Consider the following 22,465-nt stretch of genomic DNA (forward strand, 5'->3'; position numbering starts at 1 on the left):
TTTCTACTAACAGTCAGAGGCTAGCTGAGAGAGCCTATTGCTCCAAAGAAGAATGGTTATCTGCAGATAACGGCAGGGCCTTGCTCTGAAATCCTCAGGGCCTCCACTGTGATTCGGAATAGCCTGTATCTCAAACGGATGGTCCTGTTTTTCTGCTCTAGTCTTTAGGAACGAGTGGAGCCTTCCCATGCTCCACCACCTTCTTGCATTTTTTTACATTCATTTATTCATTCATTCATGTATTTTTTAGAGAGGGGTTCTCCCTGTGTCACCCAGGCTGGAGTGTAGTGATAGGATCATAGCTCACTGCGACCTTGAATTGCTGGGCTTAAAGCGATCTTCCTCTGCCTCAGCCTCCCGAGTATCTGGGCATACAGGCACCGGGGTGAACCACAACACAGCACAATACCGGGTTAATTATCTTCCTTCTTTTTTATTGTTTTCTTGTTTCTTTTCTGAGACAAGGTCTCCCTCTGTCACCCGGGCTGGAGTGTAATTGTTCCCGGACCAAATTGAAGGTCGGGCTGCTTATTCTCGCGGCCTGATAACGAGATGCAGATGAACTAAAAAAGGAGGCAGTTTTTATTTCTGTGATCACTTACAGAGAGAAGGCCTAAAAATGTCGCCAGACTGACTCAAAATTACAAAGGTTTATAGAGCTTATATACCTTCTAAACTATCTGTCTAAGTGTAAAAGACATCTAAAGATGGAAGCGATTGACTTTTTTTTTTTTTTTTTTTTTTTTTTTTGAGACAGTCTTCCTCTGTTGCCCAGGCTGGAGTGCAGTGGTGAGATCTCGGGGAAAAACGTGGCCGGCCGGAGTCCTCCCACAGACGACAGTGCCTTCCCGGCAGCATCTCCGCCGGGCCCAAGAGGGTCGTGGAGTCGCTGGCTTCCTCCCAGGGTGCGTGTCGCGCCCACGCGGGGCACCCCAAAGCGGCAAGAAGGCCTTTGTGAGAAGGGAACAGGACGCCAGGTTTGAAAGAAGACCTTGAGGCGGCATGGGGCAAAACGCGGCCGGCCGGAGTCCTCCCACGGACGACAGTGCCTTCCCGGCAGTGCCTGCGCTGGGCCTGGGAGTGTCGTGGAGTCCCTGGCTTCCTCCCAGGGTGCATGTCACGCCCACGGGGGGCACCCCCAAAGCGTCAAGAAGGCCTCCGGGGGAAGGAAACATGACGCCAGGCTTGAAAGGGGACGTTGAGGCTGCAAGGGGAAAAAGCGGCGGGCCGGGGTACTCCCACGGACCACAGTGCCTTCCCGGCAGCCTCTGCGCCGAGACTGGGGGGGTGCGCAGCACCGGATAAAAGCGGCGAGGCTGGGGTCCTTCCATGGAGGACAGTGCCTTCCGGCAGCCCCTGCGCTGGGCCCGGGGGTGTCGTGGAGTCCCTGGCTTGCACCCAGGGTGCATGTCTAGCCCATGGGGGACACCCCAAAGCGGCAAGAAGTCCCCCAGTGGAAGGGAACAGGACGCCAGACTCCAAAGGGGACGTTGAGGCAATCCGGGGGAAAAATTCCCACGGAGAACAGTGCCTTCCCAGCAGCCTCTGCCCCGGACCCAGGTGGGTCGTGGAGTCCCTGGCTTGCACCCAGGGTGCATGTCTCGCCCACGGGGGAGGACAGGCAGAGATGGAGAGAGGAATGGAGACACGCAGGGAGGGAGTGATGGACGTTGTTAGGGTGGTAGGGAGGGACAGAGACAGGAAGTGAGGGACAGACAGGGAGACGGAGGAACACTGAGAGAGAGGGAGGGAGCAAGGGACGGAGGGAGGAAAGCAGAGAGAAAAAGCAGTCTTCTGCCTCCAGGAGCAACAGGACCCCCGGGCTCCTGGAAAATGTTAAGCGCCCAGTGGGAGTTAAGGGCTGGGCCGGCGGGGCACTCACTGGCTCTCCGGATCGCCAGACTGGGTTACTTCATCGCGGAGCGATTCGTATGAATTCCATCGCCCAACGAATGGGCGATTTCTTCCAAGACCAAAGAACCAAGACTCAGGTAGCAGCCCGTTTTTCACCCACATGGTTTACAGACTACACATCCCCACACTGAGTACTGCAACGGAGCACGAGGAGGATAGTCCCATCCACACAGGAGTCACTCAGGACGACTGAAGCGTGATTTCGGATTCCACGTTTCTTTGCCCTCTGCAAGGGGGACTGTTGCTCACCTTTCTCCGGCCCCCGAAAGCGTGATCATGTTGTCTGTTTGCTTCCCGAGCTCTGCGAGGACACAAAAACTTCCAGAGAAGCGTGGAAGACCAGCATCGTGTTGGTGCTCTGCTTTCCAGTTTCCAAAACGGCCATATTGGAGACTCCCCATGTTGCAGGAAACAGGAATCCTTCGTGGGGCCGTCATGCTGGGGACGTTTCTTTTCTCTGTGGTTTCGCTCTCGTTTTCTACATGAAAATGAACAAGATCCACATACCTGCATCTGTGAGGGTATCACAGCAACGGCGACACCCACAGGCATTGCCCCCTTCACAGAGAGAGGACCTGAAAAACTCAAGACTGTCGTGGAGGTTCTGTTCCACACTCCACCCTTCCAGGGAGGTTTCTCCCTGAAGACACATGCAAGCCCAGAGAGCGGCTTCCAGTTTCCATAGAATTCCTGGAGAACCCCAGAGAGCCAGCCCCCGAAGTCCCACTTCCTTCTCGGCTCTGGCCCCACACCCACCCACACCACAGTGCCCTGGTCCCTGTGGTTTCCAGCTTTGGGAGGGCTGCTACCCCGAAGCTCCTGCTACCCCGGAGCTCACTCGCATTCATGAAGGGGTGGAACCTGTGGGTCTTTTTTTTTTTTTTTTTAACTTATAAAGAAAAGAGGTTTATTTGACTCACAGTTCTACAGGCTGTACAAGAAGCATGGTGCCAGCATCTGCTGTGGACAGAAGCCTCAGGCTGCTTCCACTCATGGCAGAAGGCAAAGAGGAGCCAGTGTGTCACATTGTGAGAGAGGGAGCAACAGCCTGTAGGTCTTTATAAGAGCCGCTGGCGGGGCTGGCCTCTTGGCTGGACCTGCATGCAGTGCAGAGGTCGACTGAGGTGCACGGGAGCCCGCCGGCCTCTCTCTGCCCGTGTCTGTCCAGGAAATTCTGGCCAGGTCTCACCACGATGTCTCTCCCAACACCTTCCGACAGTTGTCTCCCTGCGGAAGCCCGAGGACGAGGATGGCGAAGGAGACTCGTTTGGACCCCGAGTGAAAGGGAGGCCCTGTGAGCATGCTTTTAGTGGAACCTGTACCCAGGCATCGCCACCAGAGAACAGCTGGCCCAAGCCATTGGCATTCCGGAGCCCAGGGGCCAGATTTGGTTTCAGAATGAGAGATCACGCCAGCTGAGGCAGCACCGACAGGAATCTTGGCCCTGGCCTAGGAAACGCAGCCCGCAAGAAGGCAGGTGAAAGCAGATCGCAGTCACCGGATCCCAGACCACCCTGCTCCTCCGAGACTTTGAGAAAGATTGCTTTCCAGGCATCGCCACCCAGGAAGAACTGGCCAGAGAGACAGGCCTCCCAGAGTCCAGGAATCAGATTTGGTTTCAGCATCAGGGCCAGGCATCTAGGCCAGGGTGGCAGGGCACCCACGCACACTGGCGGCCTGTGCAACGTGGCCCCAGGTGGGTGTCACCCTCCTTCCTCGTCAGTCGCCTTCACCCACACCGGGGCTTGGACAACAGCACTTCCCGTACCCCGCATGCCCTGGGCGCCTGGGGCTCCCCCACAGGGTGCTCTCGTGAGCCAGGCAGCAAGGACCATCGCCCTGCTCCAGCCCAGCCAGGCTGCGCAGGCAGAAGGAATCTCCCAACTGGGCCTGGTACTCTGGGATTTTGCCTACGCTGCCCTGGCTCATCCAGAAGCGGCGCCCTCCAACCCTCAGGTTCCTCGGTGGCCTTCGCACCCCAACAAATGCCAGGAGGACCAGGACCCACAGAACGGCGGCCTGCTGGGTGCTTGCTCAGTGGGACAGCTTAGGCCTGCTCAAGCTGAGTCAAAAGGGTGAGGTGTGCTTGTGCCACACACATCCTACCCGAGTCCGTGGTGGAGCTGGGACCAGGGGCCCCATGTCGCCAGGGCCGCGTGGGAACCTGAAGCTGGGGCACCTCCACCTCCAGAGCCCGCGCCTCCGGAAGCCTCCGTGTCACAGAAGCAGATGCAAGCCATCCAGGCACCCTCCCAACCGCTCCAGGAGCCGGAGTGCTTGTCTGCAGTCACCTCTAGCCTGTTAGATGAGCTTCTGTCGACCCCAGAGTTTCAACAAAAGGCACAACCTTTGCTAGAAACGGAGCCGCTGGGGGAGTTGAAGGACTTGGAAAAGCCCGCGTCGCTGGAGCCACTTTTTATGGAGAAAGTATGCCGGGCTCTGCTGGAGGCATTTATGACCCGGGGTTTGGGTGGATTGGGGTCAGGTTGGTGTCCTCACTTTCGCAGTGAATATCTGGCTTGGTATGGAGAGGCGTGTCTTCTTTTCAGGCTGGCTTGTCTAGGATCCCTGAGTTCTTGCTTCCTCGAGAGACTATATACAGATGAGGGGTGTCATTCTTTCCTGAGTATTCCAAGGATTTCAGAGTCCTCCCAGGTACCAGGTGGTGGGCGGTCTCCTTCACATGTGAGGGTCCGCAGGCTAGGCTTTGGGACTAGACCAGGCAGAGGTCACATTCCTATTTGTCCAGGCGTTCTTTAGTGGTGTGGGTGGAGACCTTCTACCCATGAAACACCAGCCGTGGCTGCGGTGAGACCTGCTCTCTTTTCTGCGTCTTGCCTCCTCTGCCTCCCGGCTCCACCGTCTTTCGTCCACTGTTGCCCCACCAGCCTCCTAGACTTCACCGTTGGGCAACTCCAACTAAATGTAGACCCTGAGATCTTTCACAAACCAGGTTGCTGTTCTTTCCAGGCAGGAGTGTTGGCAGGCATGAATGGGGAAAGGAAGGGAGACAGAGTGGGAGGGAGAGACCGAGGGAAGATGGAACGGATGGACGGAAGGAAGATAGAACGGATGGATGGAGGAAAAAACGGATGAACCAGAGCAACTTGGAGGGAGGGCGGGAAGAACAGAGGGAGGGAGAGATGGATAGAGGGAAGGAGGGACAAAGGGAGAAAAGGACCAAGAAATAGAGAAAGGAAGGCAGAGAGAAAAGCGTTCTTCTGCCTCCAGGACCAACAGGATCCCACACTTTGCGAATATGTTTGGCGCCCACTGTGGGCTGATGGCTGGGACCACAGCCAGGTCCGCCAGTGAGGCCCTCCAGATAGCCAGCCTGGGTTTCTTCATCCTGGAGCAATTCAGAGGAATTCCGTCTTCCAAGGAATGAGCTACTTACCCAAAGAGCAATGAGCTGAGACTCGGGTGGTAGTCTGTTATTCAACCCCATGGTTCACAGATGACATATCCCCACATTGAGCCATGCAACAGAGTGGGACGTGGATGCCCCCATGCACACAGAGTCACAGGGAGACTGAAGCGTGATTTTTGGATTACACATTTCTTTGCCCTCTGCAAATGTGTCTGTTGCTCACTTCTCTCTGGCCTCTGAAATCGTCATCATGCTGACTCTTTGTTTCCTGAGCTCTGTGGGGATCTAGACACTTCCAGGGAAGCATGGAAAACCAGTGTCGTCTAGATGCAGTTTTTTCCAGTCTCCAAACAGGCCATATTGATTGGAGGCTCCCCATGTTGCAGGAAAGAATCCATTGTCAGGCCATGATGCACGGTAGTTTGTTTTCTGTGTGGCTTCGCTCTCATTTTCTACATGAAAATTAACGAGATCCACACAACTGCATGTGGAGGCTATCATGGCAACTGCAACACCCACTCTCTGGCAATAGAGTGGGCAGCCTGACCCCAGGAAAAATAGACTGATGGACATCCAGACACACCCCACCATCACCACGAGCAAACCCACCCCCTACACACAGACACATATGGGCCGACGGGTGCAGGCACATACACACACACACAGAGACACACAAAGACACAGACATCTTGAAGGAGAGCAAAGGAGAGAGGGATGGAGACATAGAAACGTAGGGAGAGAAAGAAACAGCAATAGAGAGCAGGGAGGGGAGAGAGAGAGAAGGCAACAGAAAGAGCACAAGGTGGAAGGAGAATAAGAGAGAGCTGGTCAGGGAGCTAGAGAGCGAGAGAGCCTTTAAGTGGGAGCGCTCTGCTCTGGTAGACAGGGCCCCTTTGAGCAGACCAAGGTAGTGTGGAGTTTTCTTGGGCCGGGCCAGAACAGGGGTTCAAGGCCGCCCATGTGGGAGGATCAACGGAGCCCTGAGACATGTTTTTTCTTGGATTTGTTGGTTGCTTTGGGGGTGTTTTCGTAGGGTCCTCGTTTGTTGGCTCCTCTCTGTCCTCTTGGTGCAGTGGGCCCCGAGAGTTGTAGAATGCACCAGTCCTTCTGGCGGGAGCCATGGTGCCAAGCGTGCCGATGGTGCCTGAGGCCTGGGTCTCTCTCATGTCCTCGGGATTGGAGTTTACACGAAGTCCATGGCAATGGGAATCCGGGTGCACAGGGACGTTTTCCTCATGGCTGGTGAAGGCAATGTCCTTCCCTGGAAAATGCAGCCCATGCATTCTGGAGGAGGTCTTGGCTGGTGTCTGTGGGACCCTCTGCCCCTGCCCACCCCTTCCCCAGGCTTGGATGTTTGTGGTGGCACCAGATGAGTGAATTGAATTGCCTGGGCGTTCGTGGAGCAGGAAGACAACCAGGATGGCAGGGAACCTGGGCCTGCGCCTTCTGGGTCTGGTCCTGGCCCACCCTGCTCTGGCTAGAGTGGGGGATCTGGTGGAGCTGCAGTGAGGTAGAAGAGGTAGGATGCTGCTGCCTGGCGGTGCTGCAGTGGCGGAGCCCCAGGAGGAGGTCTCCAGCTGTGGTGGGGGCGCAGGCAGGTGGAAAAGGGGTAGCAGAGTCAGGGGGTGGTTGGGAAGCAGGGCGACAAAAAAGGGAAAGAGGTAGGGAGCGGGAAGCCAAAAGCCTACAGCACCCGGTATTCCCAGTCAGTCTCCCTTCCAAGTACTAACCAGGCCCCACCCTGCTTAGTTTCACAGACCAGAGAAGATCAGGCGCCTTCAGGGTGGTATGGTCATAGACACCAGCAGTGATGCCTGGATGACAAAAGAGCCTGGCCCAGCCACGCCTGCCTGACTCCAGGCTTCATCCCCACTCGGAGGCCGCGGGGCTCGGATCAGGGACCCCTCAGCCACTCGCCCCCTGCCGGGCTGCTCTCCCCCTCCACGCCGGAGCACTGTGGGCCGCTGCGCTGCGCTTTCCGGCCTCCAAGAGCCTCCCGCCATCGCCGGCGGCAAGGGCGTGCACTGGATCACCGCAGCACCGCCCTGCTGTTGAGTGGGGACGCCAGAGGTTTCCATCCCCTGCTCAGACTTTGAGCTCTCCGGGAGGCCCCCTTTCCTCCGACGCTCCAGTCCTTCCCCAGTCTCCTGAGCTCCCAAGCCTCCACCACATCGGACCCACTCAGGACGGGTTGTGCTCCCAGGCGTGAGGGTCCTGGGCCCATGGTCCTGGGATCCCCTCCTGTCCTCCTCCTGGCCTTGGAGGGATTGTTTTGGTTCCTAGCTGCCCCTCCTGCAAGGCCCCCTCTTGCCCCACCCACCCAGAGATGCCAGGGCTGCCCAGGGGCGAACAGCCGGCCTACGCCTGCGGGCCTTTTCTCTCACAATGTCCCTAAAGGGTCGCTTGTCCCGACAAGGACATGGCCCGTGGCCAAGTGAGTGGGGCGGGGGGCAGGGGGGTGTTGCTTTGCCCCGCCCTGCCACTAGAACCGGCAGCCTAATCCCAGGAGAGAGAGGCTGACTGTCAGCCAGACACACCCCACCACTACCACGTGCAAAACCACCCCACCCCCACAGACACACATGGGTGCACGCTTGCGGGCACACAGACACACACACACACACAGATACAGACAGCTTGAAGGAGAGCAAGGGAAAGAGGGATAGAGAGAGACAAACAGCAATAGAGAGAGAGACAGAGACAGAGACAGAAAGAGCACAAGATGGAGGGGGAAGAAGAGAAATAGAGGGGTGAGAGAGCTAGAGAGCCAGAGCAATAGAGCCTGGGAAAGGCCAGTGCTCTGCTCTGGTAGACAGGGCTCTTTCGAGCAGGCTGGGGTAAGGTGCTTGAGCCAGGCCAGAGCAGGGGGGCAGGGCAGCCCATGCAAGAGGGCCAACAGAACCCTGAGACGTATTTTTTCTTGGATTGGTTGGTTGCTTTGGGGGTGCATTTCGTAGGGTCCTTCTTTTGTTGGCTCCTCCGTGTCTTCTTGGTGCGGTGGGCCCCGAGATTTGTAGAGTGTATCTGTCCCTCTGGTAGGAGCCGTGGCGCAGAGCGTGCCCATGGGGCCTGAGGCCTGGGTGTCTCTCGTGTCCTCGGGACTGGAGTTTACTCGAAGTCGGTGGCAATGGGAATCCGGGTGCACAGGGACGGATTTCCTCGTGACTGGCAATGGCAATGTCCTTCCCCTGGGGAAAGAAGCCCATAGGTCCTGGAGCAGAGGTTTTGGCTGGCATTTTTGGGACCCTCTGCCCCTGGCCGCCACTTGTCCTGGGCTTGAACTGTTGTGTGGCGCCGGATGAGTAAACTGAATTGCCTGGGCATCCCGGGAGCGTGAAGACACCAGGCACCTCAGGGAACATATACCACCCCGCCCCAGCTGGAGCCAGGCTCCTGGTGGGGCTGCAGCAAGGCGGAAGAGGTGGGATGCTGTTGCCTGGCAGTGCTGCAGTGGTGCACCCCCACAAGGAGGTCCCAGGCTGCTGTGGGGCCGCAGGCGAGGGGAAAAGTGGGAGCAGAGTCAGGGGAAGGTTGTGAAGCACGACAAAAGGGGGAAAGAGGGAGGGAGGGGGAAGGCAAAAGCCTACAGCACCCGGCATTCCCGGAGATCCTCCCATTCAAGTACTAACCACTCAAGGCCTTTGGTCTCTACAATTAGCCAGCCATGTCTATGTTCTTTCCTTCAGGGCAGTGAGTTCTCTCAGTCCCTGGCTGGGTCCAGAAGTGCCATTCAGAAGTCAGGGAGTAGAGTCAAACATTTTAGAAGTAAACCGGACATTCTATTGCATTGCAGCTGAGTTGGCATTGAAATCACAAGACACAGTCCTTCCTATTCCTCCTTTCCTTTTCCAAAGGCACAGTAGCCACCAGGACTCCAGGCCACAAGGAGTACTGCCAGGCTACCACCAATGTCCCCTTAAGGCCCAAAGCCTCTTGTCAGCTTGTGATGAATGCTGCCTGGCCTGGGACTTGTGGTTTTCAGGGCAGTGGGCTCCTCACTGGCCCTGGGCAGGTCCATACATGCCAACCAAGAATCAAGTCCTAGAATCAGGGATTCCAAAAGCTTGCTTGGTGTTCTACCCACCTCTGGCCTTGCTGGTACCTAAGTGGCAAGACAAAGTCCCCTTTACTTTTTCCCTCTGCTTTTCCCAAGCAAAAGGAGTTTTGCCCTTTAGCCATCACAGCTTGTAATGTGCTGAGTCTCACCTAAATCTAGCAAGACTATGAGGCTCACCCAAGGCCCTTGATGTAGTATCTGGCTATGGCTCCTGGTTATTCAGGGCCCAAAGGTTGTTAAGTTTGCAGGTGGTAAATGCTGCCAGCACTGGGTTCTTTCCTTCAAGGCAGCAGGTTTCTTTTTGGCCAGGGTATGTCTAGGAATGTCTAGACAGGAGCCAGAGCCTGGAAAGGAGGCCTCAGAACTCTGACTAGTGTGCTATCTTGCTGTGGCTGAGCTGGTATCCAGTCCTCTCTACTCTTTTCCTTCCTCTCCTCAAGCAGAAGGATGGGGTCCCTTTTGGAGCCATGAGATGTGCAGCCTGGTATTAGGGGAGTGATAATGCCAGAACTCCTTTGGCTGCCCCAGCTGGTGTCTCAGTATGTTGCATGCCCTCTCCACCCCAGCCCACTGTTCCTGGGCCTAGTTCAGCCCTAGGCCTCACCTGAGAGTTGCAGTCCTGATGGCCTAGGCTGTCTTTCAAGCTTTCTTAGATACAAAGAGTGCTGGAACCCTCAGTTGCCAGGTTTCCAAACACTCAAGTTCCAACCACTGGAGTCTGATTCCCCTCTGGCTAGTGCTGCTTTAAATGATCTCTCTGTGGATGGGCATTAACAGCTTTTGGTCTGGTTTTCATTTCTGCTCTAACAGGACAGCACTGGGTTCTTTGCCTCACAATTGCTGTGTTCTCCCTCCTGCAGAACTCAGAGTTGATCTCTGCACCACGCCATCACTGCCGGGGGTGAGGAAATTCTGGCACCAGTGATTCAGCACTGTTTTTTTCTCTCTCTTCAGTGCCTCTTTCAGTGATATGAAGTTAAAACCAGGTACTTTGAGTACTCACCTGATTTTTGGTTCTTATGAATGTGTTTTCTATGTAGATATTAATAGTTGTTCATCTGGTGCCCTTGCAGGACGGATGATTGGTGGAGCCTTCTTTCTGCCACCTTGCTTTACCCTCACACCCAAGAATCAGAATGCAGAACTTTTAATAAGAAAAGCTTTCAGAACTCAGGAAGGACCAGGAAGATATTCTGGTTCTCCATGCTTAACATTGGACTGTTTCTTCAACTTAGGTGCATAGCACTGACTAATCAGGGATTATCATAGATAATTTGACTTGGACTATGGAGTTCATTCAAATACTTTAGACAATTTTAGTGCTGGCTGACTTGGCAGGAAAATCTGGCAAAGTATTTTCTTGGTATTCAATTGATTTTTATTCTGCTTGGGTTAGCAGTTTTATAAAACAGTCAGTCTCTTCATTAAAGTTCTGGGAATTCTTACCTAGTTCGAATGATAATGATTCTAAAGTTCTCAAAAATCTGTATTCAAGAGTGCTTCTCAGGACATTTTCCATCCTTTCATGAAACTCCTTAAAGATACAATATTCTAGGATTTTGCAAGCTTGTAAATTTTTAGAAATTAACTCAGAATTAAGCAATTTACACTGGACATGACTTTAAATTGTCATAGTTAGACACAATTGACAAGAAAATTTTATTTACAGGCGTGAGCCACTGCGACTGGCCTCTGAAGTTAATTTAATAAAACTTCATAAATAAATGTATCAAATGTGTCATCTTTTCATCCCAGATTTTTGTGAATCTATGCCTTGCATTTTCCCCCAACTTTCTATATTTATCTAGTTTTATCTAATTTTTACTTCTTCAATTTGAAACCTTTAAGTAACTTCAAACAAAAAAAATTAAAACAATTTTTTTTGAGATGGAGTCTGGCTCTGTTGCCCACGCTGGAGTGCAATGGGGTGATCTCGGCTCACTGCAAGCTCCGCCTCCTGGGTTGACGCCATTCTCCTGTCTCAGCCTCCCCAGTAGCTGGGACTACAGGAGCCTGCCACTAAGCCTGGCTAATTTTTTTGTATTTTTAGTAGAGACGGGGTTTCACCGTGTTAGCCAGGATGGTCTCCATCTCCTGACCTGGTGATCCACCCGCCTCGGCCTCCTAAAGTGCTGGGATTACAGGCGTGAGCCACCGCACCCAGCAAAACACATTTTTATACCTTTATAAGTTTTCTCATTAAAAGCATATCTTCACAAGCCTGTAATCCCAGCACTTTGGAAGGCCAAGGCAGGTGCATCACTTGAGGTCAGGGGTTCGAGACAAGCCTCGCCAACATGGTGAAACCCTGTCTCTACTAAAAATACAAAAATATGCCTGGTGTGGTGGTGAGCACCTGTTATCCCAGCTACCTGGGGGGCTAAGGCAGGTGAATCACTTGAACCTGGGAGGCGGAGGTTGCAGTGAGCTGAGATCATGCTACTGCATGCCAGCCTGGGCAACAGAACAAGACTCAGTCAAAAAAAAAAAAAAAAGGCCGGGTGCGGTGGCTCACGCCTGTAATCCCAGCACTTTGGGAGGCCGAGGTGGGAGGATCACAAGGTCAGTAGATCGAGACCATCCTGGCTAACACGGTGAAACCCTATCTCTACTAAAAATACAAAAAATTAGCCGGGCATGGTGGTGGGCGCCTGTAGTCCCAGCTACTCGGGAGGCTGAGGCAGGAGAATGGCATGAACCCAGGAGGCGCAGCTTGCCGTGAGCCGAGATTGCACCACTGCACTCCAGCCTGGGCGACAGAGCGGGACTCCATCTCAAAAAAAAAAAAAAAGAAAGAAAAAAAAAAAGAAGAAAAGCATATCTTGCTTTTTATACACCCTGTATGCAGAATTGTTAATTAATTAAGTCTTAGTAACCCCAATTTTCAGTGAAAACCCTAAAGAGTAATTTTCAACTGTCTTATATTTGTGTTTTTAAATAAAAAACCATTTTATAATTTTTAAGAAATATAATTCTTCAAATTATTTTTTATTAACAGAACTAAAGATATTTCGGTTTTCTATACCATATACAAGTAACATGTCATGGTATATAGACCTAATTTTTTATGGTGAATATTTCATTATTTTAGCTTACAAATGACTCAAGACATTTTATAATTACCTGTTACTTAATTTAACATGACTTTAAGGTTTTAAATTACTGAACAGAATTTTGAAACTATGACACAGGTAGCATCCCTAATGTCTTCCCTCAGTAATTCTAGATCCCAAGTAGCCACATGGCACCCAGGCAAACTATGAAGATCAGGGCCTGCCTGAGTCCATTAGGACTAAAGACAGAGCTGTGAAGTCTATACCTGTAGGATCCAACCCCTCCTAAAACAGCAAGGAGGCAAAATAGGAAAAGCAAAGAAAGAAGGTGCCAATTGGGCTTGATTCTGGCTTGTAGCTGCTGGTCTAGACACTGAGAACATGTCTCCAGACTTCATCATGGACACTTATCAAGACCCCCTGAAACCAGAAATTCTCAACAAAAGACATAAGCTCACAGCTAAATCCAGCAAGTATCTAATTATATTTAACAGATAATTATAAAGCCATTTTTATTTTAGTAACAATTTAAGAACGAGTTTTATTTACAAAATATTATCACATACATGTGACACATATAGACATACAAACACACAAGGAGCAGATCTTATAGCTTTCATAAAGTATTTAAAAATTTTTTTATTTTAGGTTCAGGGGTACATGTGAAGGTTTCTTACTTAGATAAACTCATATCACAGGGGCTTGTTATACAGATTATTTTGTAACCCAGGTATTAAGCCCAGTACCCCATAGTTATCTTTTCTGCTCCTCTCCCTCCTCCCACCCTCCCCCTTCAAGTAGACCCCAGTGTCTGTTATTTCCTTCTTTGTGTTCATAAGTTCTCATTATTTAGCTCTCACTTATAAGTGAGAACATGTAGCTGCATAGTATTCCATGGTGCATATGTGTGTTCTGCGAGAGAAATGTGTGAGGAGAGAAGGAAAGAAACACCCAATACTTTTAAGGCTAAACAGACTTTATCCGAATTATATGGCAATACAGATATAATAAGCAAATTATCTAATAAGCAAATGATATAATAAATTGTAATGGGAAGGGGAGAAGGGAAAAGACATATATATAATATATATACATATACATATATACATACATATATATTTACACTCACCAGACGATGGAGGATTCATCACCAGACTGGGAAGCAACAGCTTGTGCTCCAGAGTTGACCAATAGTCCATGCACAGACAAGGAGAGGTCCCATGAAGCTTCGGTGCCATCTGGGAACCTAGCTCTTTTTGTAACATGTTGTTCGACATGAGGCCCAGTTATGAGGGCCCTTCTTGACTGGGCTCAAGGAACACAAAAAGGTCAACTTGTTTTTGCAATTGTTGTTTTTCAATAACTATTTCTCTGAAACAGTGCTGAATGAATGCCTCCAGGGGCTCACACAACTCATTCCGGGACTTAGTGACCATTGTTTGTGTCCATGTTCAATTGAGTTCAAATTTAATATTTAACTTTTCCTCTAAAATTTGCCACATTACCTTTATCCCATCTGTCATCGATGGGCATTTAGGTTGATTCCATGTCTTTACTATTGTGAATAGTGCGGCAATAAACATTTATGTGCTTGTGTCTTTATGATAGAATAATTTATATACCTCTGGGTATATACCCAGCAATGATATTGCTGGGTCAAGTGATGGTTCTGCTTTTAGCCCTTTCGAGGAATTACCATACTGCTTTCCACAACAGTGGGACCAATGTACACTCTCAGCAACAGTGTATGTGTTGTCTTTCTCCACAACCTTGCCAGCATCTGTTATTTTTTGACTTTTTAGTAATAGCCATTCTGACTGGTATGAGATGGTGTCTCACTGTGCCTTTGATTTGCATTCCTCTAATGATCAGTGATATTGAGCTTTGTATTATATGGTGGTTGGTCACATGTATGTATTCTTTTGAAAAGTGTTCATGTCTTTTGTGCACTTTTTTTTTATTTCCATAGGTTTTGGGGCCACAGGTGGTGTTTGGTTACATAAATAAGTTCTTTATTGGTGATTTGTAAAATTTTGGTACATCCATCACCTCATCAGTATACACTGAACCCAATTTGTAGCATTGTATCCCTCACCCCCTTCACCCCTTTCCCCTGAGTCCCCAAAGTCCATTGTGTCTTTGCATCCTTATAGCTTAGCTCCCACTTATAAGTGAGAATATTAATTCATTCCTTTTTATGGCTGAGTAGTATTCCATCGTACATATACACCACAGTTTCTTTATCCACTCATTGATTGATGGGCATTTGGATTGGTTCTACATTTTTACAATTGCAAATTGTGCTGCTATAAATATGTGTGTGCAAGTATCTTTTTTGTATAATAACTTTTTTTTCCCACTGTGTACATAGCCAGTAGTGGGATTGCGGGATCAAATGGTACTTCTACTTTTAGTTCTTTAAGGAATCTCCACACTGTTGTCAATAGTGATTGTATTAGTTTGCATTCCCACCAGCAGTGTAGAAGTGTTCCCTTTTCACCACATTCACACCAACATCTGTTATGTTTTTATTTTTTGATTATAACCATTCTTGTGGGAGTAAGGTGGTATCGCATCATGGTTGTAATTTGCATTTCTCTGATTATTAGTGATGTTGAGCATTTTTCCATATGTTTTTTGGCCATTTGTGTATCTTCTAAGATTGTCTATGACCATGGTGCCAAAAGCAATCTATAAATTCAATGCAATTGCCATCAAAATACCACCATCATTCTTCACAGAACTAGAAAAAAAATTCTAAAATTCATACGGAACCAAAACATTGCCCACATAGCCAAAGCAATACTAAGCAAAAAGAACAAATCAGAAGGCATCACATTACCTGATTTCAAGCTATATCATAAGACCATAGTCACCAAAACAGCATGGTTCTGGTATAAAAATAGGCACATAGACAAATGGCACATAATAGAGAACTCAGAAATTAACCCAAATATTTACAGCCATCTGATCTTTGACAAAGCAAACAAAAACAAAGTGGGGAAAGAACACACTACTCAACAAATGGTGCTGGGATAATTGGCAAGCCACTTGTAGGAGAATGAAACTGGATCTTCATCTCTCACCTTATACAAAAATCAACACGAGATGGATCAAGGACTTAAATCTAAGACCTGAAACTATAAAAATTCTAGAAGATGACATCGAAAAAACCCTTCTAGACATTGGCTTAGGCAAGGATTTCATGACCAACAACCCAAAAGCAAATGCAGGAAAAACAAAGATTAATAGGTGGCATTTAATTAAACTAAAGAGCTTTTTCACTGCAAAAGCTTTTTCACTCTTTACTCTGCGCAGTCAGCAGAGTAAACAGACAATCCACAGAATGGGAGAAAATCTTCACAACCTGTATATCTGACAAAGGACTAATACCTAGCATCTACAACGAGCTCAAACAAATTAGCAAGAAAAAAAAACAATCCCATCAAAAAGTAGGCTAAGGACATGAATAGACAGTTCTTTGGCCACATTTTAATAGGGCTGTTTGTTTTTTCTCTTGTGAATTTATTTAAGTTCCTTGTGTTGAATATTAGACCTTTGTCAGATACCTAGTTTGTAAATATGTTTTCTCAGTTTGTAGGTTGTCTCTTCACTCTATCGATAATTTCTTTTGCTGAGCAGAAGCTTTTAAGTTAAATTAGATCCCACTTGTCAATATTTGCATTGGTTGTAATTGTTTTTGGTGTCTTTATCATGGAATCTTTGCCTGTTTCTACGTCTAGGATGGTATTGTCTAGGTTGTCTTCCAGGGCTTTTATAGTTTTGGGTTTTACATTGAAGTCTTTAATCCATCTTGAGTTGATCTTTGTATACGGTGTAAGGAAGAAGTCCAGCTTCGATCTTCTGCATATGGCTAGCCAGTTATCCCAGCACCATTTATTGAATAGGGAGTCTTTTTCCCATTGCTTGTTTTTGCCAGATTTGTCAAAGATTATATAGTTGTAGGTGTGTGGTCTTATTTCTGGGATCTTTATTCTGTTCCATTGGTGTGTGTGTCTTTCTGTACAAATACCATGTTGTTTTGGTTACTGTAGTGCTGTACTATGGTTTGAAGTCGGGCAATGTGATGCCTCAAGCTTTGTTCCTTTTGCTTAGGATTGCCTTGGCTAATTAGGTTTTTTCTTGGTTCTATATGAATTTTTAAATAGCTTTTTCTAGTTCCATGAAGCAAGTCATTGGTAGTTTAATAGGAATAGCTTTGGGCAGTATGGCCATTTAAATGATATTTGTTCTTTCTCTCCATTAGCATGAAATGATTTTTCATTTGTTTGTGTCTTCTCTCACATGTTTGAGCAGTGTTTTGTAATTTTTATTGTAGAGATCTTTCACCTCCCTGGTTAGCTGTATTCCTAGGTATTTTATTCTTTTTGTGGAAATTGTGAATAAAATTGCCTTTCTGATTTGTCTCTCAGTTTGGCTCTTCTTGGTATATAGGGATGCTAGCAAATTTTGTACATTGATTTTGTATACTGAAACCATGTGGAAGTTGTTTATCAGCTTAAGGAGCCTTTTGGGTCACAACTGTACGGTTTAGCTAGAGAATTATGTTGTCTCCAAACAGAGGCAGTTGGACTTTGCTTTCTATTTAAATACCCTTTATTTCTTTCTCTTATCTGATTGCTCCAGTAAGAACTTCTAATACTATGTTGAGTAGGAGTGGTGAGAGAGGGCATCCTTGTCTTGTGTGGGTTTCAAGGAGAATGCTTCCAGATTTTGCCCATTTAGTATAATGTTGGCTGTGAGTTTGTCATAGATGGCTTTTATTATTTTGAGGTATGTTCCTTCAATAGCTCATTTATTGAGAGTTTTTAACATGAAGCGTTGTTGAATTTTACTGAAAACCTTTTCTGCATCTATTGAGTCAATCATGTGGTTCTTGTCTTTAGTTTTATTTATGTTATGAATCACATTTTATTGATTTGTCCATGATGGACCAATCTTCCATTCCAGGGAAGAAGCCTACTTCACTGTGGCGAATTACCCTTTTGATATGCTGCTGGATTTGGTTTGCAAGGATTTTGTTGTGGATTATTGAATGAATGTTCATCAAGGATACTGGCCTGAAGCTTTCTTTTTTTGTTGTGTCACTGCCAGGCTTTGGTATCAGGATGATGCTGGCCTCGTAGAACAAGTTGGGAGGAGTCCCTCCTCCTCTATTTCTTGAAATAGTTTTAGTAGGAATGGTACTGGCTCTTCTTTGTACATCTGTTAAAATTTGACTGTTAATCTGTCAGGCCCTGGGCTTTTTTTTTTTTTTTTTTTTTTGGTTGGTAGGCTATTTATTACTGATTCAATTTTTTGAGCTCATTATTGGTCTGTTAAGAGACTGAATTTCTTCCTGGTTCAGTCTTGAGGGGTGTATGTGTCCAGGAATTTAATCATCTCTTCTAGGGTTTCTAGTTTGTGTGTGTAGAGGTGTTCATAGTAGTTCCTGATTATTATTTTTATTTCTGTGGGGTCAGTGGTAACATTCCCTTCATCATTTCTAATTGTGTTTATTTGAATCTTCTTTCTTTTCTTCTTTATTAGTCTAGCTAGTGCCTATCTTATTAATTTTTTTCAAAAAACCTTAAGTGATCTTTTGAACAGTTTTTTAGGCTCAAGTTCTTTCAGTTCAGCTCTGATTTTAGTTATTTCTTGTCTTCTGCAAGCTTTGTGGTTGATTTCTTCTTGCTTTTCTAATTCTTTCAGTTGTGATGCTAGGTTGTCAATTTGAGATCTTTCTAACTTTGATGTGGGCATTACTTCTTATGCCCTATTCTAACTTTTCTCCTTCTAGAAAACTCACAACCATGCTTTCTAAAGCAATTCAAACTTTCTCAGTGAATCAACCTGGTCTCCCTGAGGCAAAGTTAGCAATTTTCCATTACACATGGTTCTCTTTCTCTGTAAGAATATCTAATGCAACAATGCAAGTGTTTCATTCCCTTCTGGATATGTGGGGAACTCCTTTTGGCTGAGACCAAGACTTAAAACTTTGTTCTTTCAATATTAATGAAGATCTATTTAGAAAGTCTCCATTTTTACAGAAAAGATATATAAATACCAATGAAAGTAAATATAAAATTATATGACATACAATTATATCGTGGAAAGACTGAATAAATAAGTGTACTAAGCTCTAAGAAAAAAAAAGAAGGTGATACAAAATGATACATAAATGAAAAACCTCGGCTGGTATAGCATAATTAATGTACCAGTAAAGTATGTACATTGCAGAAGTGGCAGGAAAACTGCATGCAGAGTGAGACGTGACCAAAAGCTTTAAGGAAAGGTCAGATCTCTGTTTGGAGACTGGAAGGGGAGACAAGGAGAGGCCAGAAAATATAAATTGTTTGATCTATACCCTTAAAAAAAGATTAAAGTGGACTCAGGAAAACATGGTCCACTTTAGGAGAAGGACACATGTTCCATGCTGGCCAAAGCTCAGAGCATCCCTACCTTCTCCAGGCGGAAAGGGGGAGGCAAAGGAGCAGGCAGATGGCAACATGGCCAGGTCAGCACAGGGTACCTAGGCCAAGCCAGGCGGGCTCCACTCTACAGGTAGTGAGGAGCCACTGCAGGGTGGGCTTTATTCATTAGTTTGTTTTCTTTTCTTTAGTAACTAAGACACATGATCAAAGTTTACCTTTGTAAGTATTGCTGCAGCTCAACATAGGATGGATAAAACTAGTGTTTTAAAAATTATGTTGTGTAGAACACTAGCCCCAGTGAGATATTAGTGAAACACACAGGCACACACACACACACATGCACACACTCACACTGAGCCCAGATTATTCTGGCAAATGCTGGGTTAAGCAAACTGAAAGAAACATCTTTAGTGCTGGACTTCTCAGAACCTAGAATGTGGCTATGTGACTCACAAAACAGCAAGTTTAAGACAGAGCATGTGATTTTTTTTCCAGAAATATTGAAACACTTTCCTTTCCTTGGCTTCAGTATCACCTTCTTTCTCCTCATTCTCCATCAACCTCTTTGGCTGCTTCTTCTTGGTTTCCTTCTTGACAATCTGCTGCTGCTCAGCCATTCTCTTTTCATTCCCCATGGATTTCTTAAGTGTGTTTCTATTCCTGCAGATTAAACTTTCCTTGTTTTTCCTGACACCTCTCCTTGTTTGAACCTCCACCGTTCTAAGACAGTTGTTCCATCTGTGTGCACTTTTGGCATCCCGGGATGCTCCCAGCATGTTCCCTGCCGCACTCCATCAGGTTTTCTCCCCCAAACTCTGCAAGGGCAGCAGGCTTGTCTCCACTGTTCCTTCAATACTCTGCATATAACACAGAAGCCGACTCCATAACATTTAGTTGGCCAACTGAGACTAAATATATGTTCCTCCAGATCTTAAAAAGTTACAATATTCTCACTCATAGGTGGGAATTGAACAATGAGATCACATGGACACAGGAAGGGGAACATCACACTCTGGGGACTGTTGTGGGGTGGGGGGAGGGGGGAGGGATAGCATTGGGAGATATACCTAATGCTAGATGACAAGATAGTGGGTGCAGCGCACCAGCATGGCACATGTATACATATGTAACTAACCTGCACAATGTGCACATGTACCCTAAAACTTAAAGTATAATAATAAAAATAAAGAAAGAAAGAAAGAAAGAAAGAAAGAAAAAGTTACAATAAAAAACATAGCACTATAGTCAAAAAAATTCCCTTTAGTCAGGAGTTCTCTATATATGCATAACAGTTATAAGTCATTATTAGGCAAAGTTGAGAAGTTGTCACAAAGTTCCCTAAGATAAATTATTTTGCTTTAATCTTCAATTCATCATGTGAGATAATCAAGACCATGTGTTGTTGTAAATATTTCTAGCTTACAACATAACAACCTGATTTTTATTGTTCAAAATAACCACATTATAAATCAGTTAAATAAAAATTGCATAAATAATCCTTTCAAATAAAATTCTGTCTAAACTTTACATTACTCATATGTTCAAATGATAATGAGCTCATAGGCTTTTCCAATACCTCAGTCAAAACATTGTACTGATTCCAGCTGTGGGAATAGTAGTTGAGAGTTATGTTACAGATGGGGAAAAGGTACTTACGTGACATTGGCCTTTGCACTACTTTGCCCTTTTGGGTCAGGAAAAAGCTGTTCCCTTAAAATTCTAAAATCTCTTCTGTCAGGTTTGAAGGGTGGGTGGGAAACAGTTTTTAAAATTTTAGCCACAGATGTTTTATTCCTTGCTTAAAGCAGTGACTAGATAAAGGCCACTAGAAGAGCCTCTAATGTTTCTTCAGAAGCAGTGTGCCTGAGAGCATCTTCCTGAAACACTCCCTTATCTGTGCTCAAAATCACCTAGGTAGGAAAGTCAAAACTTAGCAGGCCGAGGAGATCCAAGGGAATCACTGAGCTCTGACGCTTATGAGAGAAGAGAGAGAGTTCTGAGACTTTTCGTGTATAAATTTATGGGTTACAAGTCCAATTTTGCTGTAAGCGTGGATTGCATAGTGGTGAAGTCAGGGCTTTTAGGGTATCCATCACCTGGATAGTGCACATTGTACCTATTAAGTAATTTCTCACTATTCACCCCTTCCATCCCCTCACCCTGCTGAGTCTCCATTATCATTCCACTCTCTATATCAATACCTACACATCTTTTAGCACCCACTTATGAGTGATAAAACATGTTTACTCTGTGTCTGGCTTGTTTCACTTACAATAATGGCGTCCAGTTCCATCCATGTGTCCGCAATAGTTATGATTTTATTCTTTTTTATGCTTGAATATTATTTCATTGTGTATATTTTCTACATTTTCTTTCTCCAATCATCTGTTGGTAGACATTTTGGTTGATTTTATATCTGTGATACTGTGAATAGTATTGCAACAAACATATGAGTACAGGTATCTTTCTGATACATTGATTTCTTTTTCTTTGTGTAGATACCCAGCGGTGGGATTGCTAGATCAGACAGAGCCAATTGATGATCAGCAGGGCCTGAAAACGCCAAAATCCTGAAACAACTGATCTTTGAAAACTTCAACATCCCTGAACGAAACGTCCAAACACATTTATCCACCAATCAAAGACCCTTTATAGTCTGTGCTCTGTGCATCTCAGAAGTCTCTCTTTACCACACTGTCTATATACTGCATGAGCCATTATATGAAACTCCAAAGCATCTTATACTATATATTCAACCATGTATCCCTAGTACCTAGTACAGTCCTGCCATATAGTTTGCTACTAAACATTTGCAGAATGAACTAATTATCTTGTATCCAGGTTCCAAGTTTTAAGGTGATTTCTCACTAAAAATAAAGCATTACAGTTCGCAAACAATGTACTTCCTTTTTTACAAATGAGATCGACTTTAATCTTATCCCCTAATAACATTATTTTCATTTACTTCCATCTAAATATACTGTCCTAAGAGAGCAATAAGAAAGAGAGTTAGAGCTGGAGCTTGAAGAATTGTACATGGTCCACAGTGTGGCCTGACGTGCACTGCTCACCTGAGCTTCATCTGTTAGGTATGTCAGGGAAGATAAGCAGGGCGAGAGTGACCCCAACAGAGGACTCCAGCTCTCTGGCTTCCCCATCTGACAAGTACACTTCAGTGAACAAAGACTTCAGAGCTAGATGACAAGAATAGCCAAAGCAGTCCACCAGGGAAACCTGGGCCCAGTGTACATCAACGCAGAGCATCAAGCACAGCATAACAGGTGTATAGTTGCCTATTCCCGTTCAGAGATAACTGCATCCCACACACTGTAAAATGAGGAAATGCAGAGAAGCAGATGTAACTGAAGAAGACAGCAGGAGCAACAAGGAGGGACAACCATGACCTAGGAGGGCACCATGCCAGAGACGCCTGGACCCCATGCTAGGCTCAGTGCCCATTATACTGTTGGGACCCAGTGCTTCCCTCTCCAACACTTGGCATACTTGGCTTTTTTTTTTTTTTTTTTTTTTTGCTTAAAATAATGTTTTTAGTGTTCACCTTTCCTAGGAGACAGGCCGATCCTGTGACACTACAGTTTCTGGCACACAATAGGTGCATCACAAACATCTGCTGAGT

At 46.5% G+C, this 22,465-nt stretch overlaps 1 long non-coding RNA gene and 1 pseudogene across 1 annotated transcript; one reads left to right on the forward strand and one right to left on the reverse strand.

Moving 5' to 3' along the window:
* The first annotated feature begins 1,329 nt into the window (after positions 1-1,329).
* Positions 1,330-21,721, forward strand: LOC129136647 (uncharacterized). Its single transcript, XR_010148049.1, has 3 exons — positions 1,330-4,341; positions 10,202-10,327; positions 21,327-21,721. It is a non-coding gene; the product is annotated as an uncharacterized LOC129136647 (long non-coding RNA).
* On the reverse strand, positions 6,966-7,084 carry LOC112205153 (5S ribosomal RNA; annotated as a pseudogene).
* Positions 21,722-22,465: the final 744 nt, after the last annotated feature.

Source organism: Pan troglodytes, chromosome 10, assembly GCF_028858775.2.
Source record: "Pan troglodytes isolate AG18354 chromosome 10, NHGRI_mPanTro3-v2.0_pri, whole genome shotgun sequence".
In the NCBI taxonomy this organism is placed as follows: Eukaryota; Metazoa; Chordata; class Mammalia; order Primates; family Hominidae; genus Pan; species Pan troglodytes.